Source organism: Polypterus senegalus, chromosome 12 (assembly GCF_016835505.1).
Source record: "Polypterus senegalus isolate Bchr_013 chromosome 12, ASM1683550v1, whole genome shotgun sequence".
NCBI lineage: Eukaryota > Metazoa > Chordata > Cladistia > Polypteriformes > Polypteridae > Polypterus > Polypterus senegalus.
Window position 1 is genome coordinate 77857899 of NC_053165.1, and position 16900 is coordinate 77874798.

Genomic DNA, 16900 nt, shown 5'->3' on the forward strand with positions numbered 1-16900 from the left:
TTGGCACGTCCTCCATTCCCATCTGCCAAGCCTACCTGAATCAAAATGGGTTTGCTGCTGGAAAAGATAAAGAGAGTAACAGAAAGAACTCACTGTGTCCTGCAGCCAGCCGGAGTGGGCCTGAGCAGAGCCGAGCCGAGCCGAGCCGAGCGGGAGGACGGGGCGGCGTCTCTGTGCAGGTGCGAGGCCTTAGAGAATAACAAAGGAGGACCAAACCCCCCCGCCCGGCCCCCTACCACCACCACACACTGAGGGAAACAGAGCCGGGTGGTGCTGGTGAACCTGACTGCAAACTGGAAGAGAACGCCACGGGCTCCACAGAGTCCAAAATGGAGACGAATTGTTTGATTCTGGCGGAGCCACCCGTCCTCATACAATGGGATGCTTCAAATGATCAGGCGACGTGCAGAGGACCACCGTCCCCTCATAACGCCAACTGCTGACATCTCACCTCCCCACTTTGTGCCATTAACTTGAATTTCTGGCCTGCATCACTTTTCACTATCAATCTGTTTCCCGGTCCAAAACCACAAAAGCAATAAAAAGATGTGTTCTGGTCAAGTTAAAAGAAAACGGACTACATAAAGCATGCACTGCATGGATTCAATTCAGTTCTGAGCACAAATAGGCCATTTTAGATTAGGGTTAGGGTTAGGGTCACATACTGTCACTGTTATGTAAGGTCCCGGCTTCTTTTGGCCCTAACAACGCTAACGAAGCATCATCTCTGTGCAGGGCGGCATATTAAATGGGAACTCTTAACGTTTCTCTGTCTTTGTGTAGCGAAAAGTTCTCTTTCATGTGACAAAGCTGACGAAACAAGGCTGACGTTCTTGTAATGATCACCACGAGAAAAAGTCCAGGCAATAATGGCAGTATTGAGCTCGCGGAGGAACTCAGAACCCCATGAATCAACGCAACGGCGCTGCTGGTGCCCAGCATGGTCAGCCCGCCACACAAACACCACATTGATTCTTGGGATTTTGAGTTCTTCCGCGAGAATCTAGTCTGCGTTTACAGGACAGGTTGGCCGTGGACAGCGTAATCCGCACCACCGCATTGACTCATGGGATTTTGAGTTCTTTCAGCAGAATAAACGCAGCATCTAAAAGGACAGGCAAGCCATAGACATAGAATTACTAGACGTGGCATGACCAGCAGCATTGTACGTCAACGTCGCTGCCATATTGCGAGTGGCACTGCTGTGGAGTGAAGTAATGGATACCGTGCTGCTCGGGATTACAAACCGCTGGACGCTCCAAACCAGATCCCGGGGATTACATTTCATAGGTAAGGCTGAATAATTGTTTTGGTTATATTGGGCCTTTAGAAAATCCCTTTTTATAATCTTAACTTTAGCTACGCCGGGCTAAGATAGCAAAGCTATGCATTTATGTGCTCAGGTGAGCCTCCAAACAACGTTCTGGGTGAACGTATTTAGTCACTAACCATGTAGATTGTTGTTAGCTGTTAACATTTCTCAAACTCTGAGAAGCAGTGGGAGGTCAGGTAGCCCATAGACGGGATTTTGACAAAGCTGTCCTGTGACGTGTGCCGTGCTGGTTTGGTGACAGACGCTGTACCGGCGTCATATGATCAAAGCTGCCACTCGCTTACATTAACAAACAAAGGAGGTCTGATGATTCCTTCTGAGGGTCCAGTCAAGGTGGTCAAAGTAGCTGAGCGTGTGATCCGACAGTCGACATGAGGATCTGTGATCAGTCAGTTTGTTCGGGCTGAGATTGATTCAGACATCGAGGAAACACAGTTTGAAACTGACCGCCACCATTTCATGCTCATGTCTTCAGTTGTGTCTGTCTTCTACAAACTAAAGCCGCACCACATTGACAGACTGAATCCTCTCAAATTACAGAGTGGCAACACACGGAAAAAGCTATGGAAGACAGTCCTGTGTCAAGGATTTGAGATCCTGCCCTGTATGTATTTAAGTAACACCATTGTGTGTGTGTGTGAGAGAGAGAGATTGAGAGAGGAATGAGTGAAAGGTTTTCAGAAATTATTAAGCCAATTCGTATCCAATCAAATTGTTTCTTTTTGTCATTAAGTGGATCATTTCACTGTTAAAAGAAAGACAAACAAAGAGAACTGGCAGTGACAGTGCCAAATTCACAATCAGTATGCCAGTTTGAAAAGAGAAGTTTGGAGGGCAGTTTTAAAATGTGTTATTGAATCGAGCCGACGGATATGAGAGGGAAGAGAATTCAAAGTTGAGGATCACAATGAGAGACACTCGAGCTCCCATAGCACCGAGTCTGACGTGTGGCACAGAAAGTCGAGCTGCAGATGAGGATCTGAGTGAGGAGAGGAGTGCCAGTCTGGAGGAGATCAGCGAGGTGTGGAGAGCTTGAAATGTTCAGAGCGGGATTTAGTATCGGAATCGGGAGCCAGTGAAGTTGAGAGAGAATCGGTGTGATGTGTTCAGTGGATTTAGAACAGCAAGTTATTATCCTGGCAGCAGAATTTTAAAGAAGCTGTAAGCGATGGATACGTTTTTATGGGATGCCAGATAGAATAGCATTACAGTAATCTATACGTGAGGTGACTCGGGCATTAACTGATACGTCAGTGCTGTGCTGGGTAAGAACAGGACAAAGTCTAGAAATGTTTCAGAGATGGAAGAAGGCAGTCTGAGAAATGTTACTTATATAGGAGGAATTATTTAATAATGATAATTATTATTATCATTATTATTTAATAGTGTGTAAATGGATATAAATAATTGCATTTAAACAATTCGTCAAAATCTGTAGTACGTAAACGATGCTGTTTTAAACGTTTTTTCACCAGAAAACCCGTTTTCCACGTCTACCTGTATTGATTTAAATGGCACTTTTGCCACTCGCAACATGGCGGACGCGCTGACGTATCGTGTCGAGTGACCAACACAGAGAATGCAGCGTCTATCTATATACGTCTATGTACAGGACAGGTTGGCCGTGGACAGCGTAACCCGCGCCACCGCAATGACTCATGGGATTCCGGGTTCTTTCAGCAGAATAAGCACGGCGTCTAAAAGGGTGGGCGAGCCATGTACGGCTTCTGCCGCCATGTTGATTGACGGGATTTTAACTTTTTTCCTTCAGCTCAATGGTAGAGCGGTGACGTCACCCGTCCCTCAACATTCCAGGAGATTCTTATGAGTGCCACCGTCGGGTTTCACGCCCTCCAGTACAAAAGAGTACTTTTTGCTACTACAGAAAATGGCAGGAAACGCAAGTCCTTCTTATTTTCCACCCATCCATTATCCAACCCGCTATATCCCAACTACAGGGTCTGCTGGAGCCAATCCCAGCCAACACAGGGCGCAAGGCAGGAAACAAACCCCGGGCAGGGCGCCAGCCCACCACAGTCGTCCTTATTTTATGGTGGTTAAATAACTTTTGCTCTTGTACGGCATTAGTAAAGGATTCCCAAGCCTTGTCCTCAGGTACGTGATCTTGGCAGACATATCAGCACACGCTGACGCCACCACAGGTATCTTCGTATGCCACATTGCACAGACTTGATTGTTGCTTTCTAAATGTCACCAAGACTAACAGAAGCCTTTATTAATGTCTTATTACATATCAGATTTGTGTGACCTTTTCTTGCATTTGAAATGACCGAGAGGGCAATGTTACCTCACACATTGACTAATTTGGGTGGCACCGTTTCCTATAAATTGAAGCTGTTCCTTCATTCTCGTGAAGTGTCCCGGTGGGAAACGTGCGTCTGCCATCAGGCCAACGGCACACGAAGGCAGCACAAACCTGCAAGACAGAAGACGCTTGAGCTGTCGTTTGACGGGCTTTCTGTTCCTCATGTGCCTCTAGCCAGTTTAGAAAAGTGAAACAAATTAATCTGTGAAGAAAACAATGAATGGTGATAGCTTTGGGACAGATACGGCCACAAGTCATACGTATGTCAATGTCCTCATTCTCACATTATTTAGAGTGAACTCCGCACAAACAGGTAGGAAACCCACACCAAATGGAAAGGACGTCTGTCTGTCTATCCCATAATGATCGTCTTAATCCTGAAATGTGTCGCGGGTTCGTTCTGGCATCATGGCTCCTCAGCGACCTGAACATGGAATAGATGGGTTTGAAAAATGAACGGATGGGCCACCAGAAGAGGACAGCAACCGTCTGAGGGAGCTGCGAGTGTCATGGCAGATGGAAACGGCTTGACGTCCTTAAAGTGAAGAGCAGGAGTAACTCAGACCAACTGGCGACCTATGCCTGTTGATCCAGTATACCTGGCAAAATTCTTTTTCTGGTATGGATGTCATAAAACAAGTTTTACTGGTTTGCTGAAAATGAGTTATAAACCCAATTACACGAGAAATATAAAACATGACTGAAAAATTAACGGCAAATATGATTTTGTGCGTTTGTGGCTCAAAGATGACGTCTTTGTGAATGGACTTGAACGTACGCCCGGTTAAGAATATTACCCAGAGTGCTCAACCCGACCGGTGCGTTGACTCAAACAAGAATCGTCGCTGCGTCTCGCACTCTGTGTGTTTCGCGTCAGCAAGCTGTGCCGTTCATACCGTTTTAAGAAAGATGAATACCAGCTAACAAATCTACTGGTGCGGCACAGCGTTAACAAGCGTTTTAACAGAAGAGAGGGGTGCCAGTGGGCACAAGTATTCAATAACAGATTTGTTCAAAAATGTCTATACAAATTCTTTAGAACTTTCTCTCCTGAAACCATCACAGTTTTTAAATACAACATACCATGAAATGAATTTTTGGCCATAACACCCAACACTGAGTAAAAATGGACGCTGAAGGCCATGAGGTTTTACATGACATCCACCAACTGCCTTACCCTGCACACCGCTGACCATACTCTGTGCTAGGGATGGCGGGCCAATGGGCAGGGGGACGTAAGCACCAAAGGATGTAAAGTCAGCAGTTGTTGGACGGGAGCTTCTTGAATTTCACTCCTCTCGAGATGCGGCCTCACCGACACTCGAGTAGAGCCGCCAGCAGCATCCACTCAACGCTATGCCAGGGTTTTGCAAAGACAGACATTTGGAGAGCTGCCAGGGTCCCTTCCCTACTGGTCCAGCAATGTGAAGTGCACTCATGATGGTCACCCACGGCTTGTCTATCAAGAACTGCATCCGCATCATTCTTCCCATGAAGCCTGTGCCATCTAGCATGAGGGGATTGGATGGAGCAGGGATGTGGCTGGGGAGCCATGTTGATCTTCAAAAGGGCAGACGGTCTGTAAAGGACAGATTGGTCAGAAAAACCGAGAGACAAGCTACTAGGAGGCAGGGGAGCGAGATGCTGATCAGGGAGAATGGCTGACTGTGAGGAAAAACAGGCTTCTGATTTAAGAGAATAGACAGAAGCGCACAGGTATGCGGCTGGAGTGGCGCCTTCCCAATTGTCTTCAAGCGTGAGCCCAGAGCGACAGAGCGACCGATTAAGAAGGGGACGGGTCACAACAGCAGATGTGGGGGCATAAGTGGCAGTGCCAATAGCACCTACCGTACAATGCTGGGCAGGCGCCTTGGGACAGGAGTGTGCAAAATGGAAAAGAGATTCCCCTTAGCCTGCCCTGTCGGTATAAATAAGAGGAAACTCCAGCGTTTCTGCTAGAGAAGTTAATTAAGGCAGCAAGCACCCAATTAGAAAAGTGGAAAACAAAATAAGCGCAGAGGAAATCCCTCAGGTGTTTTCCCCGAGCCGATTAACAGGGAACGCCATCGAGCGCTGCAGCTCCCTCACTGGCCTCAAGCATACATGGATCCCTGAACAGGCCCCTCATGAAAATGAAACCAACGGGATTTGGGGGCCCTAAACGCAACGTCAGTGTTTGGGCGACATTGCCATTTGGTGCTCGCGCTGATGGATACGACGTAATCGCTTGTAGCTCTATGAAGCCTCGCTGCCATCGCAGAGCTGGGTGCCCAGAACGCAGCTTATGAGCACCAAGCCTTGTGCATTTGTGCATTAGAGACGGGCACACCGGTCAGTCAGCTCTAGCAAGGACCCCCTCAGTTCAAGTGAACGAGTGACGGTGACCGTAGTGACCATTTAGGGGAGGCAGGTGGACAGACAATGACTGCGTTATTTCCCAATTCGTGTTAGCGCAGGTTTGACCGTATTGGCGTTTTATTATCTCAGGTGTCTCGAGGCTCTTGTGTTCGTCATCAGCTGGCTTTGTGGTGTTTAACCAGCTTTTTATGTGTGTTTGGAGGTTTGGCACATGGAGGTTTCATTTTTGACTTTAAGTTTCATGATAAGGGTGTTGTTTATCGTTACTATCCCGTGTGTTCTTTTTTATTTTCTTGTTACGCCATGTTGGCTGCTCCAGTTCACGGGAGCCACGATTAGTGATATCAACGGTATTTTCGGTATCAATATGGTAACGTGTGACAGGCTCCGTATCCCTCAACGGATATTCCAGAACACTCGTCTTTTGTAGTCGAGCCCGGTGTTCAGTTTTGGTGTTTGCATTGGCTCTTTAGCCCTGACTGTCTTTGTGGCTGCGTCTCTTGGCACTCTCGTCATCACTTCCAGCTCACAGGAATTCTAGTCACTCGTCTAATGATCAGAACAGGGGTGGGTGGCCCGTTGACTTGGCCTGAAGGGGTCACTGTCACTAGTAAACCTATGCCCGTCATACCCTCTGCACCCAACACAACCTAAACCCTCAGGCCTTTAATGGCTGCTTGTCAGTGAGGGCCTCATCACAATAATGTTCAATCAAACGTCGCCCATGTTTTTCCGCTCAGTAGTTGTGAGTAGAACTTCACAAATTCGTCCTTCAGGGCTCTCCTCCCTAGCGAGACGCCACACCTGCTCTCCTGGGCACCCTGCCTTTACGTCTCCATGATAAAAGCAGGCCTGAATAGCATTAGGAGGGTTGCTGCCACCTGGAGGTTTCAGCTTTGGTTGCCAGCTTGTTTCACCCGAATCCCCACAGCACACAATGAGGGCAGCTGGTGCCCCCATGTGGCTGTGGTGGTGGGCAGCCTTCTACCTTCAATGAACCGCACTGTCAAGCAGGCCTTTGCCGGTGGCGCAGAGGTGGCCAACGGGAATTCCTAGTTACGTCATCAGGTGGCTGTGTGCTCTCCCGGATGCATTCAGCGTTGTGTGCCGTGGTGGGACAAGCAACAAAAACAGTTTTAATTTGCACCACCTAAGCCAGTCAGTTAGCTTTAGAGACGAGGGAAAGGCGGCTAATTAGTGTCTCAATTAGCGCAACAAATGTGCCGCGTCTCCCGCTTCACACCCCTGCTTTAACGCTCGCTCTCACAATGTGAATTACAGAGTTGAGAACGGCAGACTGGCACAGCATGGGCAAAGGTGGACAGGGGTGAGATTGGAAGGCAGGTCCTCTCCGAGTGATCATTCCCAGCAGCCTCCACTAGGTGCCGCTGTTGGCTTTGTCCTGTGAGATCGCAGGTGGCATGAAATTCAGCCGCCCGCCACCCGGGATGTCAGTTGTTAACTTTAGATGTTCTGTAATTATCTGCTTTGCTAGCGCTCATTGAATTCTACAAACCGAGATTTAGGCCGAGTGACGCTAGTCATAAGTTAAACAGGGCAGAATCAAATTTAATTGAAAAAAACTAAAAGTCTGTCTTTGACAAAGAGCTGATCAGTAGAGAGAATGAGTAGAGTATGCGGAGTAGAGAAGAGAAGAAAATGAGCTGATGTCAATAAACAGAGCCAAGACGAGAAGGGCGCAGGAGGAAGAGTAGAGCGACAAAGAGCAGCTAGTGAAAGAGAATAGCGAGGCATGGCAGAGCTGAGCAGGAAACAGAAGAGTCCAGCAATGAAGACGCGATCCAATAACAGAGCCAGGCAGGCACAGAAGAGGAGTGCAGAGGGGTGTAGTAAAGTGTAGCGTAGTCGAGAGGAGTCCAGCAATGAAGACAAGAGCTGAGGGACAACGAAAGAGTAGAGTGAAGAACAGCATAGACAAGCGGAGCAGAGTCAACTAAATGAGATCAGTGAAGACAAGAGCTGAGACAATCGAGTAGTGCAAGAGAGCCAAGCATAGGAGACGAGTACATAGGGGTGTAGTAAAGTATAGCGTAGTCGAGCAGCACCTAGTGGGCACATGAGGGCAGTTCAGAGAACAGAGAGACATGGCATGTAGAGTACAGTAATCAAGTGGAAAGCCGGGCAGATTGTGGCACAACTAAAGAGTATAGTGAGGCACGACATAGTCGAGAGGACTAGAGTGGAGTAAATCTGAACAGTCCAGTGTACAGTGATGAAGAGCAGCGGTGAGGCAGATGAGCAGAGTAAGAGAGCCGAGCACAGAAGAAGAGTGCAGTGAGGTGCAGTCAAGAGGAATAGAGTGGGGTGACTGTGGGCACCTCCTTGATCAGAGAGATGCGACAAGCAGTGCCCAGTAGACAGTAGACAGTATAGCTACAGAGTATGGCGAGGAGAAGAGCAGAGTAGGATACAGCAGAAGACAACAAGCTGGAAGAGAGCAAAGCACACTGGAGGACTACAAGCAGACAGAGAGCATTGTAAAGCATCACATAGAAGAGCAATCGGTCCGAACTGTACAAAATGGAAAAGAGTATAACAAGGTAGAGTAACGTGATGTGGAGTAGACGAGCGGGCATAACAGCGCAGCCGCACGGAGTAGAGTAACAGATGGAGAGAAAAATACAAGAGGAGAGGAGGTCACAATGGAAGAGATGGCGGCACTGAGGCTAAGACGTGCCCATCAGAGACGGTTAGAGCAGATCTGAAGAGGACAGAGGAGAGTTGGGCACAACGAGAGTAAAGTAACACAACGCAGTAGGCAGAGCTGGGCAATCAGAGCAGGACTGGTGGACAGGAGGAGCACAACAGACATGATGGAGCAGAGTACACCAGAGGAAAGTACAGTGCGGCTTACGACACACAAGAGAGCAGAGTTTAGCCAGAGCTCCCCTACATAGCTTGGGCTGCCATGAGTTTCTTTTAAACATCGTGTTTCTACCGTTTTTCATCCATGCCAATGCCTCTGTTTTATGGAGCCGAGAATTATACTCCGGTACGTAACGTAGCACATGCATTACAAATCATCCCTTAGTTAAAGGGGGACCAATAGGTAAAGGGGTCTGTGCCCTGTTTCAGCCAGGATCCCCTGTGTGGAGTCCAAATTTCACATTTTGATCTACTCTCTTCATTTTTTTTTTATGTCAATAGTGTTGATTATTTACTTGCTTTATGTCAATGTGTGTTCTGGGATGTTCCTTGCATTTTTATTGCCCCAGGGGACTGCCTTCAGCAATATAAATGCTGAAGAAAACCCACAGTCCGTTGCGGTTCATTGCTGTGTTCTTCTGTGTTTATAGCCTTGTGATTTCTTGAAATGTTTGAACCCTTTGCTCTGTTTTTGACCGTCCTCTGTGCCTTTTCACTAAACAGCCTTTTATTTGTAAACCTTCAGTGGTTGTCCTTGTCTTGACTAGTCAGACTTTGATGGCGTTTCTCTCCCTAATGGGACACTTTCACTTGGACTGTTGATGAGGTGCTCTGAAGCACTGGAGAGGTCCTAAGCCATCATGTGAGGGTCTTCACGTCACCTGAGGAGGTTAATAATTATTGCGTTTGTGTAGGCAGCGTTCCACTAAATTTACTGAAGTGAGGAGAAGTGGGCTAACCGTGATGGCAGAGAATGGCGCAAAGCGAGTAAGATGAGCAATGACTGAATCTGCTTACGACATTCAGCTGAGGCGGGCGCCCCTTGCAGTATTCAAGTGACCGACTCCACACCGTAGCCCAGAGAACTGCATTGTAAGCAACGAGTGTCAAACGTTCCCATTGACTTCACGCTTGGGGAGGCTCTGGAATGAAGACAAAACAAATCCAAACATATGACCGTCCCGTATAAACGTCTCGCGCTGTCATGCAACTAATAACGTGTGTGTGTGTGTGTGTGTTTCCGAAGAGTCTCTTTCATGGCAGACGTGGCCTCTTCTGATGTTCCTGGCGACGCTTTAGGAAGCTGTGGAGGAAGTCCGAAGCCGCGAGTCATAACCAGAGCAGAATCACATTTGTCACAACACAAGACTTGCACTCAGAAAGCAGCAAGGTCACAAAAAAATACAAAGACAAACCCCCGAATTCGAGTGCTGCAGACTTCAAAATGGTGTATATACTTTGATATCCTAGGAATCGTCTTGAGCACAAGGGTGTGACATGTCATGGAGAAGGAAGGCACAGACGGGAAGGCAGATGGAGGAGGAGCAGGGGTGTCAAACTGGCTTCCTGGAGGGCTGCAGGGGCCGTGGGTTTCCCTTTCTTTCTCCATTAATAACCAGCTACTCCTGCTGGGGGGACCGAGCAGGTCGCCATGATGTTAATCGAGTTGCATTTTGTTTCATAGCCCAACAAGAATAAGACATCCAGGCTATAATCGGCCCCCATTTGCTCCTGCGTCTTTCAACCAATTTCTGCCCCGATGAAATATTTGGAAAGGAAAAAGTGAAGGGCTGAGAAGTGCGGTGGTCCACAGAGCACTTGGACGTTGAGTGATGTGGCGAGAGGAGAGCAGTAAGAAGCATGGGGTTCATTAATAGTTGGTTTGTGTGAAGATGGCAGCCCTCCAAAACTGTTTGAGACCCCCGTGTTAGCTGGTCGCCTCTTTGGATGCCTTTATTGTTTGGGTGCCAGTTAAAGGGAAATAAATAAATAAACCATTAAACGAGTCAATTAAAATGAAGAAAGGAAATCATTAGTTACTAAGTGAGAAGGTGGCTAAACGAAAAAGCGCAGCCATTGCGGCCCCTTTCTGTGTCTGCGTTTGACTCCCCTGCTCCAGACGAACACATCTGGGATCTTTCATACCACAGACTCACAGCCAAGCGGACCAAAATGTCGAGAAGAACGTGGAGCCCCCCACCCCCTCAGAAAAGAAAAGGGGACGTGAAGGCATTCAGGGGTCCCGAAAGACACCACTCATGTAGGGGGAGTGGCGTCTAAAACAGAAAGGAGAAAGCGTTTCATTAAAACACAAGAAGAATCAGAAGAGAAGGCGATGAACGTGAAGTCACTGATAAATCTCATTTGTGTTTAGAGCACCTTTCATTTTACAGCCTAAAAATACAAAAATGGAGGTTTGTGGTGAAGGAGAACAATTTCATGAGCCGCCCCGCCACCGCCCCGCGAAAGGCAAAGGGGCAGGCAGCAGACCCAATGGCCGCACTTCCCGTCTCCACTGCCCCAGGGTGCGACACGCCGGTGTCCTTAATCAGGGAGCTCATTTTTAATAAAGAGAAATCAGAGAGTCGTACCCTGACAGTGACATTAGATTTGCAGCACACGTGTAATTAGAGAGTACGCCACACTAAATTTAGGGACGCGGCCCGACACAAGTGACAACGCGTTTCTCGTTTTGGTGTTTTAATCTCCACGGTTGGCCTTAAACAAACGGAATCGTTTTTCTTAGTAGTCGTCAGCGGAGACTCGCGGCTTTATTGAGCACATCAGCCAGCGATCTGATCTTCCAAAGATCATCGAGACCCTCGTCACGTCCTTCATATTCGTCTGACGTCACTGAGTCTTGTCCTCTTTTATGAACTCCTGCTTTATTTAAATGGCGGGAAGGGGATTCTGTCTTTTATGATTATTGTTGTCACCTCCACTCCCAGTTCGGCTTACGATGCCAGAGACGCAGGTGACAGTGCGCCTGATCCTTATCGCTATTACCGCCCACTCTCCTCTCTTTCTCTTCAAATTATGATTAAGATCAGCACTGAGAAAGAGAAAATGGAGACCACAGACAAACATTGACGAAGATCAGCTGGCGGGCACAATGATGACACAAATCACACCAGGACATCGTCAGTCTGAGCTTAAATGGACAGCAGATGCTGAAGATGAAGTCGTAAAAAAACACGCCAGAGTTTCCGACCAGAAGGTCGATTTGATCTGACGAAGTAGCACAACATCTGAAAACGAAACTGTAGTTGATAGAATGGAGCATAAATTCGGTGAGCCAGAAATCTTATTAGCAACACAACTGCCCAGAATTCCTTATGGAATCGTCAGGAAGTGCACTGCCATCATCGTTATAGTGTCGCAGACTTCACGTAACTGTTGACTTCTGGTCGATTTCCACTCATGAACAACCACAAATGGCAGCGCCCATAGAAAACAACATGGCCTCAATAAAAGGATGATAAATATTTTTAATAAGAGAATGATAATCGCCCACCCTGACCCGCTTACTTTTGGGCACAATCGTGGGGCACCTGGGGCCCAGCATTCATAGGGAATAAGGCAAGAACCATCGGCGGACAGGCAACCCTAAAAACGTTAACAACTGTCAATATGTCACAGGAAAGTCATTCACAACAGTCCTGCTGAAGACGACTAGCAGCACGTGTGTGTGCCACGTGCCCCGGAGCTTCTAAGATCTTAGGGAGGTTTGTTATTCGTTTGGAATTTTTATGATTGGTTTTTCACTGCCATTTTATTTATTGATCGCCGCCTTTTGGTACTTTTGGCAATTTGGTTTGTGTTGCTACCTTACAATGGCGCCAGGGAGCACGTCTTCTGTTTTAGACCACATGACATCTGAGCCATGGTGAAGATCATAAAGAAAAAGAAGATGTCGATAACAGTCAGAGAGCTGAAAATAAACTAACAGTTTGGTTTGGTTCATTAGTGTTAAGAGGGCATCTCTTCTAAAAATGTACGAGATTCATTCCAACTCGATTTGAGTGGACACATCTAAAAAGTTTGGGTACCGTCAACCTGAGTTTGTCCTGCCAGCCGAGTTCCGCGTTTCAGTCCCCATCGGCCAATCGGGAGGCGACTGTTACAAGTGGGGCTGCAAAACATTTCTGGACGTGTGAGAAGAAGCCAAACAACAGATCCATTCACGGTGTGTACCCCGAGTTAGTGTACATCGACTGAAAACAGGCCTTGAGTGCTGATGCCAGGCTTTGGTCCTGTGCCAAGTGAGGTACTGGCACGCTCAGCTTAGGCCCTTTCATTTTCTGAACCTGCTTATTCCAATTGAGAGTCGTGGGGAGCCAAAGCCTATCTTGATGGCATCAGGCACAAGGTCGGAGTTAACTGAGGGCAGGAGAGGGTGCCAGTCTACTGCAGGGCACACACAGTGAGTCGACTTAGAGATGCCATATTCTGAACAGCCTTAAAATGATGGGAGAAGAAAAGCAGTAATCAGAAGGCACAGAGGTAACGTGCCAACCGTGCCCTGAAATCCCAGGCTGTCACAAGTGTGCTGTAAGCCCAGTTTTGTGAGAAAAGCAAAGTAGCACTGTGGATTACACAGACAGCGGGCAACACGGGGAGCGGCACCATTAAGGCCCAGGTGGGCACCGCTAGCACTCAGCGTCTCAGTTTGACCCCCACAACTTACTGTGAGGCTCGTGTTGCTTTCTCAGCAGCAATTCCAGAAATGAGCTGCTCACTTCTCACTTCTTGGCCATCAACATCCAAGCTGTCTGCAAGGCAAAGACCCATTAAGCTGTTACGATACAAACCGGCTATTTTACTTCGCCTGAAATTAGGCCAAAATGGGGGGAAATTAGTGCCCACCGCTACTGCAGCCATGACATCAGGCCACCTGCAACCTGAAGAGTAAAAGTAAAGAAGACATCCCTCCGTCCTGTGGCTCAAAGATGGCGCACCCAGAGATCGGAAGATCTCTGTCTGGACTCGTCGTCAAGCCGGTCTGCACCGGTTTATTGGACATCCAGCTGCTTTGATTTAAGGGTACTGAGGGGCTTCATCAGAAGAGAAATCACATGACCCAGTGAGGTCCACCTTTGACAGGCCAGTGAGGTGCGGGCACAACTAAACTGGCACTGGAGTTTGTAGTCTTCACTCCCAGGCTCAGAGTGGAAATGAATATTTGTAATTTGATTGAACGAGAGACGGCAATCTAAAACCCACCTGCAGAGGGCAGTGCCTCCCCCGTATCTTTTCCCTTGATATTCTGATGCCCTTTGGTTTTATTTGTGTCCTCTCAAGAGTTGAAGTTACTTTCACAGTTCGTGCTGCCAGTAAAACGCTGGTTTCTAATAGTTTTGGTTTACCACTCTGCTATCTTGAAGTCGGTCATGTGGCCGTGTTTGTCTTAGCGAGGATGCCACAGGAGGTGACGTATGAATGCCATGACCTGAACACTTGTTCAAATGCATCAGTGGGTACGCCAACGTTTCTGCACGTCCTAGAAATGGTTGGTTTCGGTTTTGATCGCCTTGTACGTTATTTTTATTACAGTGGGAAGGGCGGCGAGATGGGAGAGACACGGGAATAGTGTGTGTGCTACACAGACGATCAATGAGAGCTTTCAGCTGCTCGCTGCCACGCCGGCCATCATTTGACCGTTGACTGTGTCCACGATTACGAGATTTCTGGTAGTCCAGCCACATTCACACTACAGTGACCTGAGGACCTCGACCTGCTGCTTCATACGTATGAGACGTCAGCCGTGTCGGTGACTCGTTTGACTGCTCGAGTCAAGTCTCCTCTTATTAAGGACACGCGTGTATCGTCTGCAAAAACGGGCAATTAAAGAGTAAGGAGCGGGAGGAAGAATGGAGTCAAAGGGCAAAGCAAAGGGCAAGACGGTGAATCAAAAGAGAGGAAAACATTCAAGAAAACCGTAAAGCAAAATCCAAAGTCAAAGTCAAGGTTCGGTCTAATCTCGGATACTGGGGACTTCCCGATGCATCCTGGGATACAATGCCATGGAAATGGCAGACGAAAAGTCTGTCAACCAATGGCACCTATGGACAAAACAAAATGGTGTGAAGTACAAGTGAACTGCTAAACGGAGGTTCTAAAATAACAGCAGGGTTGGAAAATTTAGGTGTAAAAAAATCCAAACGACACCAACGACTTCTTCTGGGAAGGCTGGAAAAATTCAAATTATTATTAAAAAAATCATCCCTGTTGGTGTAGAGCATAACCTGAATGAAGGTCGTTAGGAATGGGCTGACTGAGAGATGGTAATGGAGGACCTCCTTACACCACGTCGACTTGGAGGGGTACCTGATCTCTGAGCAGGCGGGCGCTAATTTCATCCTCAGCTCTGCCGCTCTTGGTTTTGTAGAATGAGGATGTGACCGCCAAGATCTACGCTGACCATCAGCCCAGAGCACACACACCGATGGCCGGTCTGTCACTCTGGGTGTCACCAGCCCTTCTGAAGGACATCTGCTGACAAGGTTTCAGGACACAAGCATGGAAGCACCGGCCTGGGTGGTCAGGTCTTCCATTTTCAGCTCCCCAGGAAGAAGAGACAACGTGGAAGATGGCCTCTCCATTAGACGGCCACAACATGACGTGCCCAGGGCTCTTTGAGGACACTCCAGCCGACTTTACTTGACTTTCTGTAATTAAGGATGAAGTGTAAATCAAGCGGTGGCATTCCCGAGAGCGAAGAGCCGAGGGGACGGCCAGGGGGCTGCCTGCACGCCTAATGGCAAAGGCTGCAGAGATAATGAAGGCCGCTTTTATGGCGCTCGGACGTGTTGCTTATTGCCGATGACAGCACAGCACCCTCCGCTGCAAAAATAATTAACCATTTTATAGGAATAAGAAGTACGTCTGATTAACTCAACGACCCATAAAACAAGCTCCCGCCGGAGGCTCTGATGTCTCAGCTTTCATTAAAAGTGCTTTGGGTGGGCTGAGTAAAGGCACCGCACGAGTGAGGAGGTGCAACCAAAGTGGGCTTCCATGTAATCCATGCATCCTTTGAGCCAAAACTAACAGGGGTGCAAATGTAGTGTCCCGAGCGAGCAAAACCCCCCGATGTCAACTGGGTATCTGCTGGGAAGGAGCTCTAAAAACGTGCTGGGATTCTCTTACACTGTGGAAGGTGCTGGTAAATGTTTGGGGGGTTGTTGTTTATTTGTTATTTATTTATTGAAAGTCTAACCAACCATCCAGCCGCGTGTTTCTCTCCTGCTCTTTGGTTTTCAGTTTTGACTTCTCAACTTCTCGCTCTGTAGCTAAGGATCTGCGCTGGCATCTGAGAGGTGGCCGGTTCAAATCCCGTTACTGCCAATAGGGATCTTCCTCTGTTGGGCCCTTGTGCAGGCCCTTAACCTGAAATTTGCTCCAGGGATGTTGTAGAATGGCTTGCCTTGCATTCTGACCCGCAAAGATCAAGCAAAAGGGCAATTTCACCAAAGTATATCAAATCATTAAAAGAACTTGCCTTTGTTATCATGGGCCAGAGGTTTCTACGGTTCTCTCTCTCTGTCCCTTGCTGGATATTTTAGACTACAAAGCCTTCTCCCCACTATTGAGCCTGCATCTTACGTTTGGGGCCAGGCTGCTTTGGAGTGATGAGGCCTACACTTTTAGATCAGAGCGGTGGGAGACTGTGGGTCCCACTTCCACTTCACCTTTATTTCTAGAAACACAGCAATATGTCATTTTCTTCTCAAAGATATGCATGTGAGGTCAAATGGTGGCTCTAAGCTGGTCCGGGTTGTGACGGTGTATAAGAATGGGCCGTGAAACCGACTGGTGGCTCATGCAGTGTTGGTGCCTACTAGGATGCTCATCGGTCATCCATAAAGGACATAAAAATGAAAGGTGAAAGCCTTGCAGTGTTTATGAGAAACTACAGAGAAATAATAATAAAGTATCTATCTATCTATAAGTCGCAGAAGAAGTGAGCAGATTTCAGCCTCTCCTGTCACTGGGGTGACCCAAACACGACACGTCCCTACTTGAAAGTTAGCACAGAGTATTGGGATGTGGTGACGAAGGGGGGAACAGCACTACAAATGTAGCACATGTGGCGCTCGAGTCTTCAATTTAGAAAATATTACAATCAATAAAGCCCGCCATCGGGAACCTCAAATATCCCTTCTGGGTCCGCAGTCTCACAGATGGAGGGAGAAACTGGGGTACTGCACATGTGG

General features: G+C 47.8%; 1 protein-coding gene across 7 annotated transcripts in view; it reads right to left on the minus strand.

Moving 5' to 3' along the window:
• adgrl1a (adhesion G protein-coupled receptor L1a) overlaps positions 1–16900 on the minus strand; it is a 294832-nt gene that overhangs the window by 94084 nt on the left and 183848 nt on the right. The window lies entirely within an intron of this gene.